We start from the raw sequence: 14,109 nt of genomic DNA, 5'->3' as shown, positions 1-14,109 counted from the left end.
ATCCTCCAGAATGCGGAAAGAATACCAAATGGGGCAGGAGGCAGGTCCTGTTTCTCCCAACCACCTTCCAGCTCCTCAGAGAAGAAGACCATGGTGTCAGAAAGACTTACATATTTCGATCATGTTAGACCCTATTGGTTTGGCCTGTGAAGTGCTAGGAAGAGTGTCCTATGAGCTTGGGCCAGTGGCTTCCAGAAATAAATGGTAACGTTGATGAAGTTCTCCCTTAATCTGTGATTTTTTTTTAGCATCATTTATCATTATTTTTTTTTAATTCTGGTAAAATACACAGAACATAAAATTTACAACTTAACGATTTGTGAGTGTGCAGTTCAGTGGCAATAAGTCCATTCACATTGTTGGGTAACCATCACCACCGTCCATCTCTAGAACTCTTTACAGCTTACAAAACAAATTATATACCCGTTAAACAATGACTCCCCATTCCCCCCACTCATTGCCTCCATAAGTACCTGACAAGCACCATTCTACTCCTGTCTCTCTGAATTTGACCACTAAAGGCATCTCATGTACATGGAGTCCTGCAGTGTTTGTCTGTGTGTGACTGGCTTATTTCACTTACCATAATGTCTTCAAAGCTTACCTATGTTTTAACATGTATCAGAATTTCCTCCCTTTTTAAGGCTGAATAATAGTCCACAGATGTATAGACCACATTTTGCTTATCTATTCATCTGTCAATGGACATTTGAGTTGCTTACACCTTTTGCTGTTGTGAACAATGCGGCTATGAACATAGAAATAACAACTATATCTTCAGGACCCTGCTTTCATTCCTTTGAATGTAAATCCGGAAGTGTTTTCCTTAATTAGTGATCTTTTATAGTGGCTGAAAACTGAATAAGCATTGGTATGATTCCCTTTCACACAAGAAAACACGCAATGACTTTTAGCGAAACGTGAAGTGTATTCAAACTCCATACTTGCGTGTGCTATATATATATGCCTCCATAGATTGAGCTGACATTCAACGAATTGCTACTTGTCAAAAGACTGAGGAGTTCTCTAAACTGCAGTGAAAAAGAAGTCTTTCCTTTTCTAAACTTTGCTTCTTCCCACAGCATGAACACTTGAATTTAAATCAAGTACGTTAAAACTATAAAATCAATGCTGTGTTCTCACTCTACACCGATGGCTTCTACCATTGTTTTGATTATGATAAAAAACACAAAACGCATAACATAAACTAGTGGTAAGTATATTCACACGGTTGGACAACAGAGCTCCAGAAAATTTCCATCTTGCAAAATTGAAACCCTGCACCCATTGAAAAACCTACCATTTCCCTCCCCTCGACACCCCTGGTAACAACCATTCTACTTTCTATTTCTATGAGTTTGATTACATTAGATGCCTCATATAAGTGGTACACTTTTTAAAAATTAAACATTAGACAGAATCTCTAGGCAATAAAGAAAAGTGTCTATTTATTGACCATTAACCATTATGCATACACACGAAGAGCGCTTTGGTAAATCTTTTACAAACCTCTCCCTTGCTAGTGATTTAAGAATGCTAACTTCCCCTGAAAGAAAACTACTCAATTTTAGTCAAATATTTGATGAACAATTAAAGGTTTTATGACAGAGGCCTATCTACTTCAGCTGATAAAGGGAAAGTTATTTTGAAAACCACCTATCATTTCAGGCTTCTTTGGTGGTTGATAAGTCTGGGGCAGAGTTGGCCTCACTTTCTGTGGACATGTGCGTGAGGAGGCTCGTCAAGCTTAAAGGGCCTGGAACAACTCACTCCTGGTGGGAGTTCTCCTCACTAAGATTTCTTTAGGATTCTTGCAAAGAATTAGTCAGCAAAGTGAAAATTAACCTCAATATTTTATGGGTGAGATCATGACACTGCCATGGCCTTGCTTTCCCTCTTCTACCCCAGTCCAAACAGTGGGATCTCTCCCCAGGTGAGGTCTTGGAGAGGCAGCCCTCCTCCCTCACACCATGCCCCCAACATGCCACTAGTCCTGGCCTCCCTTCCCATTCCCCAGATCCTCAAGGATGCTGCTGCCTCAGCAGAGCAAATTTCCCACCTTTATTTATTTATTTATTTATTTATTTATTTATTTATATTTTTTGGCACAGTATGACAGGTACAGAAAACGGTAACGGGACCCTAAATGTCTTTGACAAGTGATCCTCCTTCTCCCTTTCCACTCTCCCTCTTCCTCCTTGCTCTTTCCCTATCACTTCCATTGGCTGGCCTTCCACTGGCTTCTAGGGATCTACCAATGAACCAGTCAACTACCTACCACAGAGACCTACTGAAAGCCTGCTAACAGAAGCCCAGGCCCAGAAAATCAAAAGGAAGGAACTTGGCACAGATCCAGTCATATCACCAGATGAGTTTTGTGACCACCGTTCCTTCCCCTGGGTTGAGTTATCTACAGAAAGCACACTTATGGAAGGAAATCTGCCCAGGACTCAGGAAGCTAGATGTCAGGTCTAAGATGTGACTTTACTCACTTACACACTAACAAGTTAGCCTAATTCTAATTTGTGGATGCTGGCCGGAGACATGAGCTCCTGGGTCAGAAACAAAGGACTATATTACTCATGACACAGCAGCGGAACAAGTATCAACATGTTGGCACCAGCTTCCTTGCTCTAAAGGTCCACAGGCATGACCCCGGGCCCAGATCAGTATGACAGGTAAAGTGGGCTTGTGTCATGGCCCAGGAATACTTGGGGAATCTACTGTTTTCACAGGCAACAGTAAACAAGTCTGCTTTTTAGGTGCTGAGAGTAGGGAGACATTATCTCATTTCTCGAGGGCATCAGAACAACTCTGAAGACATCCTGGGAGAAAGACTAGTCTTGGCCCACTAGACAGGTGCACTTGTGGCCCATGGAGGACTTTCTCTCCCAACACTGGCTCCCAGGTCCAGCCCTGCCAGGCACTAGTTGTGTGACTTTCAACAAGTCACATAACCTTTCTGGCTCCTCATTCTCCTTATCTATAAAATGGTAGTGGTAATACATACCTATCTGTCCCACAAAGCCAAAGATCCCGATGGAAGGTTGGTGGAATTTTGTGGAAGCAATGAAAGGTCTGGCTTCCTGCTTGGGAATCCACATGAAATCCCTAAGTCACTCTTGAGTCTCCTCCAAGCCATGCAAACAATAATATTTTGCAAAAAGCTTTGAGGCCCAAGTTCCACAGGTCAGTTTCAGCCTATTCTTATGCTAAAAGCCCAATTCTCACCAGTTTCCCACACTCTTTATGGAGAAAGCTCATTGCAGACCTGATACTGAATACTAAGTGCTCCAGAAACCTCCCCCACCCTCCCACCCTACTCTCCACTACAACTTATTTATGCTACACCTCTCACTTGAGCGCTTCATTTCTCTCCTAAAAGGCCACATGCCCTGAAGCATCAAAAGGTAACCAAATCTGTGCTGATGTGGGTCAGTGAACTGTGGACTATGCTGTACAATCACAGAAGATGTGCTCATCTGAAAACTCCTACCCATGACATTATGTTCCAAAAAGGCGTTCTGACTTACAGATTCTAACTGAATCTAAGCTAGTAGCAATCTAAACTTGAGTTTTAGCATAAGTGGAACAGGGATAAATTGAAAGAGAAATCTTACTCCATTGGCTCAACAACCCATGAAATACACAAATTTCCTATGGGATCCTGAAAAAAGAATCTAAAGGTGGAAAGGTTAGTGTTTGTGGAGGGAAACACTTGGAAGACCTTCAAGTAACTCCATTTATACCTGAAGATGCCCACTGAACTGCCCAGGCCACTGGCCAAAGGCTTCCTCTTAACCACTTTCCCTCCAGCCTTATATATGTGAACACACCAAAATACCTATGTCCTCACTCTGACTCTGTTCAACAGAAGTGGATACAATTATCCCATCTTAAAGATGACCAAACTGAAACACCTAGAGAATAAATGACTTACCCAGGGTGAGACATTTAACAGGAGGCAAAGCTGGAACAGGACCCAGATCTCCCACCCCACACTGCTGTGTTGCACATCTGTCTCAGTGTCCTCCAAATTATTTGTAGGAAATAACCTGAATAATCAGGCCAGAGAAAGAAAAGAAAAACAACTCAGTTACTTTAATGAAGTCCAGGCTGATGGAGATACGTACCACACACATAGCTGGGATGACAGGTAGGTATGTAAGTAAACAGATAGGTAGGTAGGTAGATGGGTAGATAAGTAGGCAAAAACACATGCACACATATCTGTAAACATCGGACGCAACTTAGAAAATTAACCACAATATACAACAGAAAAATAAATAATAAAAACAGAATCAAAATCGGTTGAAAGGAACAAATAAATGGATGCCACCAGTCACCAGGATATGACAGATGCTGCCATTGGAAGCCAAATTCAGTCCTGAGTCCCTTGTAATTGTATGGGATATACTTGTCGCTGTCAATATAATGTTCACTTAGAGAATCAAAAGTCTTACAGATTCTTATAAAAAGGACTTTGGGTGACATGATAAAATCCGCCACTATGCTTTTGTAAAATACCCAGCTTTGTTCTTCACAAGTACATTTCTGTGTCAGCTGCCCTCCATAAAAGCTGGAGACATGATATTAAATCTTAATTTGTTGGATGCTTTTCTGTGGGAAGCCAAGATAACGAGGTCCAGGAACATAGCTTTCAGATGATCTAACTCAGAGCTAAGGTGTACGTGGTCTTGTGCCCTGTTTTCTGTCTCTTAACATCTAATTCCCAGAGACAGGAAGAGTTCTTGATATGTAGGCATCTGACACCCCATAAACATCCTAGCTGAGAAGCTACAGATGTACCAGAGACAGATACCCAGGAGTTAGGAAGCCAGGCAGAAGAGAAGAGGTGAAAATGAAGGGAGAAAATAACAAGGGCTGTAAATGGAAGATTCTAGATAAGATTGCTTTTATGGTCCATGCAAATTAATATAGACATATTCCAAGTGCCAATTACATGAGCTTCTTGAAGGCTTTGATTCTTGCATCCATCTGGAAGCTTCTGCACTAACAGCACATGTAACTTCTATATGGTTGGTTGGTTGGTTATCTTCTAAAGTCTCTGACAATCATTGTGCTTTGATGTTATTCTCGTGAGACTATTCCCATGCTTCCACTGCCACGTGCCTGCTCACTCTGACACTTCTCCATTCATGGAAATAAATTTCCTTTCCAATTCCAGCTGCAGTCCAGAACAACAGGTGTAGTCTCTGAAAGAATAAATCGGGAAAGAAGATGTGAATTGAGTAGTGCTTCAATAAATGTATATCCGGTCCCACAAATCTTTACTGAGCTCTGGGTATGGCAGGAACTGGGCTGGGTGTGGAGCTTTCAAATATGAATAAAGCAGGTCCGACCCCCTCAGTAGCTCACAATTAGCAGAGAAAGGGGTGTTGTTGGTACCCAGTCAACAGGAAATCAAGCCATTGAGCAAACACATCACACTCTACACTTTGAGTGCTGTGACAAAGGAATGAATTCAGCATGGTGACTGGAGGAGCCCATTCTGATTCAGAGGATGGGAAATTTTCAGAAGGACAGTGATTGCCTATTCAACATCCATTCCACCACCCCAGGTCCTTGCCAACAGATCCCTGATTTTTGTTCAGGTATCTGTCCTTAAGGAACCCACAGGAATAAACCCTGAATAGTGTAATCCAGTCATGGTAATTCCCTTCCTCTTCCAAGGATGGATTTACATATGGACATGTGCTGAAATTATGGCCAAGAAAATATGACAGGAAATAGGCTGGGGAGACTTCCGGTTTCCTTATTCTTAAAAGGAAATGCCATTTTCCTCTGGATCCTGCTGTTTGGATCTGATGAATGGAACTGTCAGCTATCTGTGATTGAGAGGATTGAGAGACATACTTGCCTAAGGGCCCTCGGCCGTTGGTTACCTGGTATTTGTATGTGTGGATGTGTAACAGCACGTGTGTGGGTATAGGCATGTATCTACAAATCTGTGAGCTTCTTCATAATACGAATGAGGTCTTACACATCATTTTTCCCTCCCACAGGATCTAGCATAGTGCCTAATACATAGAAGACACCACCTAAATGTCTTTGAATAAATCAATACATAGAAAATCTACTCATGATGGGAATTAAGGAGGGCACTTGGGATGAGCGCTGGGTGTTATATGTAAGTGATGAATCATTAAACTCTATTCCTGAAATCATTATTATACTATATATTAACTAACTTGGATTTAAATTAAAAAGAAATAAAGAAAGAAAGAAAGAAAATAAAGAAAATCTACTCATGGCATTAATCATAATCATGTATTAGAACATAACATAAAATTTTACTAAAATGTTAACAAACATGTTTCCAGTAGATGTGATGTTTTTCATTTGTGTAATTTTGCAAAATACAACACAAGACTAATCTAGATTTGTACAGTCCAATATGGTAACCCCTGGACACATGGCCTATTTGAACTTAGTTAAAATTTATTAAAAATTCAGTTCCTCAATCACATTAATCATAAGAGGCTAGTAACTTCCATATAAGACAATGCAGATAAGACCATTTCTATCATCATAGAAAATTCTATTGGACAGCATTGTTCTAGAGCATGCAATGCCCACCTCCGAATGTAGCCCAGTACTTGGCACATGGTAGGCACTCAATAAATATTTGTTCATTAATGCATTCTATAGATCATTCCAGATATTACTACAAGAGCCCAAACACAAAATGGAAAGCCCCGTCCTGGCAATGAAAGCAATAGAACTAAATATTTAGCATATGGCAAAGCCAATACCCACTGGTCTATAATGATGCTGAGGTATCTAGAAAGTCCTACAGGTCCCCTAACTGGTAGACCGCCTTCAGCACATGTGTTCCCCAACCACAAAGTCAAGCCCAGGCTGAGCTGATGAAACTGGACTGATCATCCATTACACAACGGCCTAGGTTTATAATATATTCTTCCATTTGTTTCCATGGACTGACTCTCCCAATGTACATTTCAGAGCTAATGCTCAATTTCCACTCTCTTAAATTTCATCAAGAAATTTCACAATGAACCAGAGATTTGAGATTATTCTCCAAGCCCCAGGGGATAAAAGGGGATTACCTTTTCTGGTCCCAAGGCATCAGGTAATACGCAGACGTGAAAGTCAGACCTGAACTGAAAGCCAGCTCGATCCCTTAGCTGTGTGACCAGGGGCACATTGTTCAACTTCTCCTAGACGTTGTTTCTTTACCTATGCCATGGGGATGTAAAAGGTTCTACCGGGCAAGATTCTTCCAGCATGTGATGTGTCAGCGCGTGGAGCACACTTGGTTCCTTCCCTGTGCAGTGGGTCCCAGACGAACGGCCGGGTCGGCCAGAGGGGCTCAGCAAATGTGCATGCCTTTCTCCTTCCCCTCCTTTGCACAGTCTGCCTGAGGTCCCTCTGCATACACTCCCTGTTCTGAGGGCTTGTTAGTTTTGTTAATGTCGAGCTATAAACTTGAAGTTACCAACCAGAAGAAGAAGAACCTGAACCTAAAGAGAAATCAGCCCCCAGAAACCACAAATGAAATGGATGCCTGGCCTCAACCGACTCTCTGAGACGCAGCTGCCTTCAGGGCTGTCTTGCCAGCTCGTCTTCACACGCTCCCCCTCCTCGGGAGACCCAGCCTGTACTCGGAGTGTAATCCTGAATCTAATCAAGAAAAAGGAAAGCTGCTCCCAGCCAGTAGTGTATGGAAGCGGCTGAAAGAGTGGTTGGGGGTGTTGGGGGGGGGGGGTTGTACCCAGGCCCCAGCAAACAGGCAGGTTCTGGCCTTGTCCCTTGAGGCTGTCCCCACCTAGAGCCCAACATCCTTTTCTCACCCTCTGGACACCCCCCTCTGCTGGCTGCTTTGTCTCCTGTCTCCTGTCTCCTGGAGACTGGGGCTTCCCCCACCACTGACCTGTCCTCCTTCTGTCTTTTTCCAGCATGCTTCTTTCTTCCCTCAAGCACCAGCTCTCCCCAACAAGATTCCTGAAAATTCTCACTAAAATGGTAGGGTGTGCCCCTAAGGATATGTGCACCTAATAAGGATATATTCAATAGAGCAAATGATGTTAGAACAGGGGTCCCTACTTAATCCCATGCTTCTCACCTTCAAGAGAGTCTCAGATTTAAAATGAGAGCCTGGGGGCGCCTGGGTGGCGCAGTCGGTTAAGCGTCCGACTTCAGCCAGGTCACGATCTCGCGGTCCGGGAGTTCGAGCCCCGCGTCAGGCTCTGGGCCGATGGCTCAGAGCCTGGAGCCTGATTCCGATTCTGTGTCTCCCTCTCTCTCTGCCCCTCCCCCGTTCATGCTCTGTCTCTCTCTGTCCCAAAAATAAATAAACGTTGAAAAAAAATTTAAAAAAATAAATAAATAAAATAAATAAATAAATAAATAAAATGAGAGCCTGTGTTTATAAAGATGACCAAAAATTGGTGGTGGTGGTTGTTTTTTTTATCTCCAAGAAATATATTTCAATACCTGTGTCTCTCTCTCTGGGGTAATACAGGCAGGTGAGTGAACTGCATTCACTCTTACAAAAGCCACACAGCTACAGAACCAGTGGTTCACCCAACCCAGTATTCTGTCATCTGTCATGAAATTCACTAATGTCACCTACCCACAACTTAGCATCCCTTATTTAGCCTGCCTCTATGTATTTATCATATTACAGCCTATAAAATACTGTTCTACTCAGTATGTTTAAACATCTTACGAGCCCTGAAATTACATTCTGGCTGCCAGATCGAGCATTAGCTCAGTTCAAGCTTTTCATGATTTTATCTGCTGGATAAAATCCCCCTTTTCCACTTTTGTCCACCCTGGAAAAGCCTTAATGGTTTTATTTGCTTATCTTTGGGTCTTTGCCCATCAAAAAGTCTAAAAATACATCATAAATATTTTAAGACACTTTAACTATTTTAAACCATCTTTAGTATTTTTTTTTTAATTTTTTAACATTTATTTATTTTTGAGACACAGAGAGTGAGGGAGAGGGAGACACAGAATCTGAAGCAGGCTTCAGGCTCTGAGCTGTCAGCACAGAGCCTGATGTGGGACTTGAATTCACAAACCATGAAATCATGACCTGAGCTGAAGTGGGACACTTAACTGACTGAGCCACCCAGGCACCCTGAGCCATCTTTAGTATTTTAAAGATGAATCAGGCTTTCAATAGTGTTTTGGTTTTGTTTTTGTTTTTTTTTTTTAGGGATGTGTTTCACTATTGACCACAATCTCTCCATTAGTGCAATGAACACTTAACTATAGTGTATTCACGTAATGGGGGGCAAGCTTTAGAGGAACAGAAATATTTAATCACGCATTGGGGCGTCTGGATGACTCAGTTGGTTGAGTGAAGGACTTCTGCTCAGGTCACGATCTCACGGTTCATGAGTTCAAGCCCCGTGCCAGGCTCTGTTCTGACAGCTCGGAGTCTGGAGCCTCCTTCGGATTCTGTGTCTCCCTCCCTCTGCCCCTCCCCCACTCATGCTCTGTCTCCATCCCAAAAATAAATAAACATTAAAAAAATTTTTTGGGGGGGTGCCTGGGTGGCTCAGTCGGTTAAGCGGCCGACTTCAGCTCAGGTCACAATCTCGCGGTCCGTGAGTTCGAGCCCCACGTCGGGCTCTGGGCTGATGGCTCAGAGCCTGGAGCCTGCTTCCGATTCTGTGTCTCCCTCTCTCTCTGCCCCTCCCCCATTCATGCTCTGTCTCTCTCTGTCTCAAAAATAAATAAACATTAAAAAAAATTTTTTTTAATTTTTTTTAAATATTTAATCACTCATATAAAGTTCTCAGTTTTTCCTTTACAGTTGTAACCTATCTATCGATGCTTAACTTAATCGAGCCCTAGTGTTTCCCAGGCTGAAGGAGATCTTGCTTTGAGCCATCTCCCAGGACACAACCAGCTTCGAGTGCTTCTGGGATGTTTCAGAGGTGAAGACAGCCACGCATCAAGTCAGCCCCAGGCAAACTTTTATCCCAGTAGGGGTGGATGATGTTGACTGCTAAGTTTTGGAGCACAGTTTCAGTTTTCTGTAGCTCTTCCTGGAGATTAGAAACCAAAACCCAGACCATGCTTTGCTTTTCGTACTATCACCTCTGTAGGAGTTCTTTGTATCTTTCTTCCACAGACCTTCCTGTCCCCACAGCGTGAGAAGTCACAGTGCTGCTCTGCTCCCCTGAGCTGAGCGCTTGCCTCTTCCCGCTTCGTAACAGTGACTGTTTTCCTGCTGCAGGAAAAGAGTTCGCCTTACCCACTCCTGCATTCACCAGCAAGCAGTTCGGGACTGCTTCCTATGTACTAAACTCTGCGCTGGATCCTGGCATATGTATTTAGTGGAAGCAAGTTCTAGAATAAGACATAAACAGAAAAACAAAGGATCACGGCAGCACACGGCACAATGACCACAAGAGGGGTCAGGGGACCCAAGGACACAGAGGGGAGAACAACTATTTCATCCTGATGACTTGGTGAGGGCAACAGAGAGATGGTGACCTTTGAGAAGGACTGGAAAGGTCAATAGTAACTCTCCAAACTGGGAAAGAAGGGGAGGGGAACATTCTAGACAGAAGATGTCATTCGCCAACTTAGAAAATACAGATGCGGCAACACAACCCAATTCTGCCCGGGACGTGTTTGTGGGGCCTAGAACTGGAAGCGTCTGCAACAGGTTCGAAATTGGAGTCTAGAGCTCCGGAAAGATGGTAAAGCAAGAGTCTTAGATTGATGACCCTTTGCTTGAAGCCACAGCACGGTGGGTCTCAATCAGGAGTATGTAGGACGGAAGAAAAAGAGACCATGGATAGGGGAGCACACAAGAGAAGTGGAGGCAACTCACAGCAGTGAGGGTACAGGTGGGAGTATTTCTGTCCTTTCTGAAAAAATTCCGTAGGCAAATGTAGGCGGGTGTCCAACAAGCTCACCAACAGAGCCGAGGAGACCTCCGCCTTGAGAGTCACATGCCCACTGACAGCTGCTGCTCTGGGCTCGTCCGTCGGTAAGTAGGCAGGCATTGGCCCTCTCCTGGTTTCCGCATCGCTGCTTTGACCCTTTGTTTTATGTCCCCTCTAACTCTCACAACTGCTTTTTCTTCTGCATCGTGAGATCTTTGTAAGTAGACCGAAAACCATATGTGGAAGAAGAGTTTACAAACAAAAATAAAGATCCAAAATACTACTCGACACTGCATCTAAGATGTCTTATGTCCCAAAGAGGAAACCATCTATTTTTTAAGGAATTAGTTTGTCAACATCGTTGGATCTGAGGCATTTTCTTGTGGCACTAATCGCATCCTCTCCGGCATAAGTGGTACAGGAGTCCCAGACTCTCTGATGCGCCTCCAGTCCCAACACGAAGCTCTTCTCTCTGACGCTATGGTCATTCAGGTTCCCGAAAGGCCGTTGACAGATCATCCGGGAGGTGGGCAACGCGAGCTGGAATTTTGTCCGAGGGATGGGAGAGCAGGGTGTGGTCGCCTTTTCCTCCACACGCAGTTGTCACTGTGACCTGTCATCGCAGAGGAAGAGTGAGGCTTGGGACTCTGGGGATGCAGTGGAGGGTCAAGGAATGATGCCACCACTCAGCGGGATCCTCAGAGAGATGAGCGGTGCAGGGGACCACACAGACCCCAGGGATCACAGAACGAAGGGAAGCAGAGGGCAGCTGTCTGCAGGACACGCAACCCTTCAGCGCTGTGCTACTCAGACGTCCCTTAATTAGGGCCAAAGAGCAATAATGCAGCCTCCATCCCACCTACCTGCTTCTGGAAATCCCAGAGAACATTTACACAGCTCACGAGTCCAAGTTTGCTGTCGTTGGCCAACTGTCCTGTTACCAGGAAATCTGGCCGACCACCTTCTGCCATATCACAGTGCCCTCCCTGAGCCATGCTGGTCTTCCCATGCCCCTGCCCCCAGAATGGGCCACGCCTCAGTTTCCCCAACACTGAGCTCAGGCTATAACAATGAACTGAGGAACTGGGGATAATAGATGAAACTTACAAAAGAGAAAAGAAAAATCTTAGACGTGAATGCCAGATATAACTGCACACAGTTGTCCACAGGCTTAAGCCCTCTAGACCCCTCAGCTTGCCTGGGAGGGACAGCACAGTTATTGCTAGATGGGTCCCAAACTAATCACTGCTGGCTTCCCTCCTGCTCTGTGAGTGCCCCAAAAAGAAAGATGAACTGCATGATTTACCTGCCCACCATGGAATTCAGAAGGGCTTTTATCAGCATGCCGTGGGTGCCTCTCTCCAGAGTCCTGGGCCTCTGCCTCTCCAAAGATCAGCAAGAGGGAAAAGGTATACCCTGTCCAAGGCCGGCTTTGTTGTCAGAGTAATAACATGCAGAGTGTAGTTCTGTTGGTCTATGCTATCAGATTAAGTTCAAAAATTTCTTTTTGGGGGGGCACCCGGGTGACTCCGTCAGACTGTTGAGCATCCGACTTTGGCTCAGTTTGATCTCGCAGTTCATGGTTCAAGCCCGGCCTCGGGCTCTGTGCTGACGGCTCAGAGCCTGGAGCCTGCTTCGGATTCTGTGTCTCCCTCTCTCTGCTGCTGCCCGATCACGCCCTGTCTCTCTCTTTGGAAAATAAATAAACATTAAAAAAAAATCTGTTTTTAATTTTTTTAAGACCTGATTCATAAATGAATATTTTTTTTTCTTCGCTTAATAAGGCTCCAACAATATCTGAGTATCGGCAAATCAGAATAACCTTATGGGCGGGGTCCCAGGCAGCTCACCTGAAGTCCCAAGCTGGGAGCCAAGAAAGCTGCTCCCACTGGACATGCTCCCCAAACACTGGGAAAGAAAGAAAGGAGTCAGCCAGGACTTCTCCCCAGAGTCCAGGCCATTACGATGCCAGCTGGCAGAGTACTGTGCCATTCCATGATTCTTGTCACCATTCTTGACCAACCCATGGGGACAGGCACCCTTACCCAGGGCCTGTGGAAACCAAAGGGCAGGGGGGTAGGGCAGTAAATGTGATCTGGCTCTCGGCCAGATCTGGCATGGCTTAGCTTGGTCACAGGCAAGAACCAAGGAGAATGCCAGGAAAGGGTCACTTCCCTCTATGTGGCTGTGAGGGGCTCCCTGGGGAACTCTAGCACACAACCAAGAGACCCTTTGAGGACTTTCCCCCACCAAACGAAGAGGTACCTGCAAAGAACAATCCAAACTTCCATCCAGAAAACAGAAAACGTTCTTGGCAGCTTAAACACAGAGCCCCCCAGGGTCCCCCACATTCCAGCCATCAAGGGTTCCATAGCCCTGAGCCCCCCGCACACTCTGCCGCCCCTCAGACCTCCATCTGTTGGTTGTGGGTCATCGCTCCTGTCTCGTTCACCATCCAGGAGAGGGACATGCTCACTGAGGGGCCCACACGGACTGTGCAGTCATCTGGAAAGCAGCACCTTGCACCTGACCTAACACAGTGCCTCTGGGATCAGGAAAAGTGGACTTTGTTCTCTGGGCCCTTGATTGATTTATCATGTGACTTCAGGCCTGTGTCTCCATAGCCATCTGCTCCACCTACTCTGGGCATTTATAACTAAAGAGCGATCTGGCAGGCAGTCAATATGGAGCTGTGAAGTTTTCACCTCCGTTACTCTATCCAAAGAAAAGCCCGTTAACAGAGATATGCTGTAATGCACCCACTGCACAGTCACCCATCCATTCACCCCAGCAAAAGCATGGCATTGACTTCAAAATGTAGTTTTGGGAGTTAAGTGCTCGTCCCAGCGGTTTCTGTTACACAGTGTCAAAGTGATTTTTAGATCTTGAGCAAACGGCTGCCGTTGTGTTTCTAAATGTCCACTGGTATCATAATAAGGGAATTCCTGACCCACAGACTCCGGTGGTTTGCTATTTGTACCAGAAATACCAAAGTCAACAGAATTTACTAGCCTTGCAGGTAAGTGGGGACAGTGCAAGGACACTGGGATTGAAGCCATGTGACAAAGAAAACGCACTGAGGACAGATCGGGGAGGAAACGGGCAACAGTTATACCAATGCAGTGATGGACGATTCTTCTCAAAGCAGCCTTCGCTGTTTTCGTACCGTCTCCACAATAAAATCAGCAGTGGGAAGGGAAAAAATAAAAGCCCA

At 44.8% G+C, this 14,109-nt stretch overlaps 1 long non-coding RNA gene across 1 annotated transcript; it reads right to left on the bottom strand.

The window, feature by feature from the left end:
• Positions 1-4,898: 4,898 nt before the first annotated feature.
• LOC115528320 lies at positions 4,899-13,718 on the bottom strand. Its single transcript, XR_003973214.1, has 2 exons — positions 13,306-13,718; positions 4,899-5,216 (listed from the first exon to the last, which is right to left on the bottom strand). It is a non-coding gene; the product is annotated as an uncharacterized LOC115528320 (long non-coding RNA).
• Positions 13,719-14,109: the final 391 nt, after the last annotated feature.

This window comes from Lynx canadensis, chromosome D3, assembly GCF_007474595.2.
Source record: "Lynx canadensis isolate LIC74 chromosome D3, mLynCan4.pri.v2, whole genome shotgun sequence".
Lineage (NCBI taxonomy): Eukaryota > Metazoa > Chordata > Mammalia > Carnivora > Felidae > Lynx > Lynx canadensis.
Note: the sequence above shows the minus strand (reverse complement) of the source record. Positions and strands in the feature narration are given on the sequence as shown.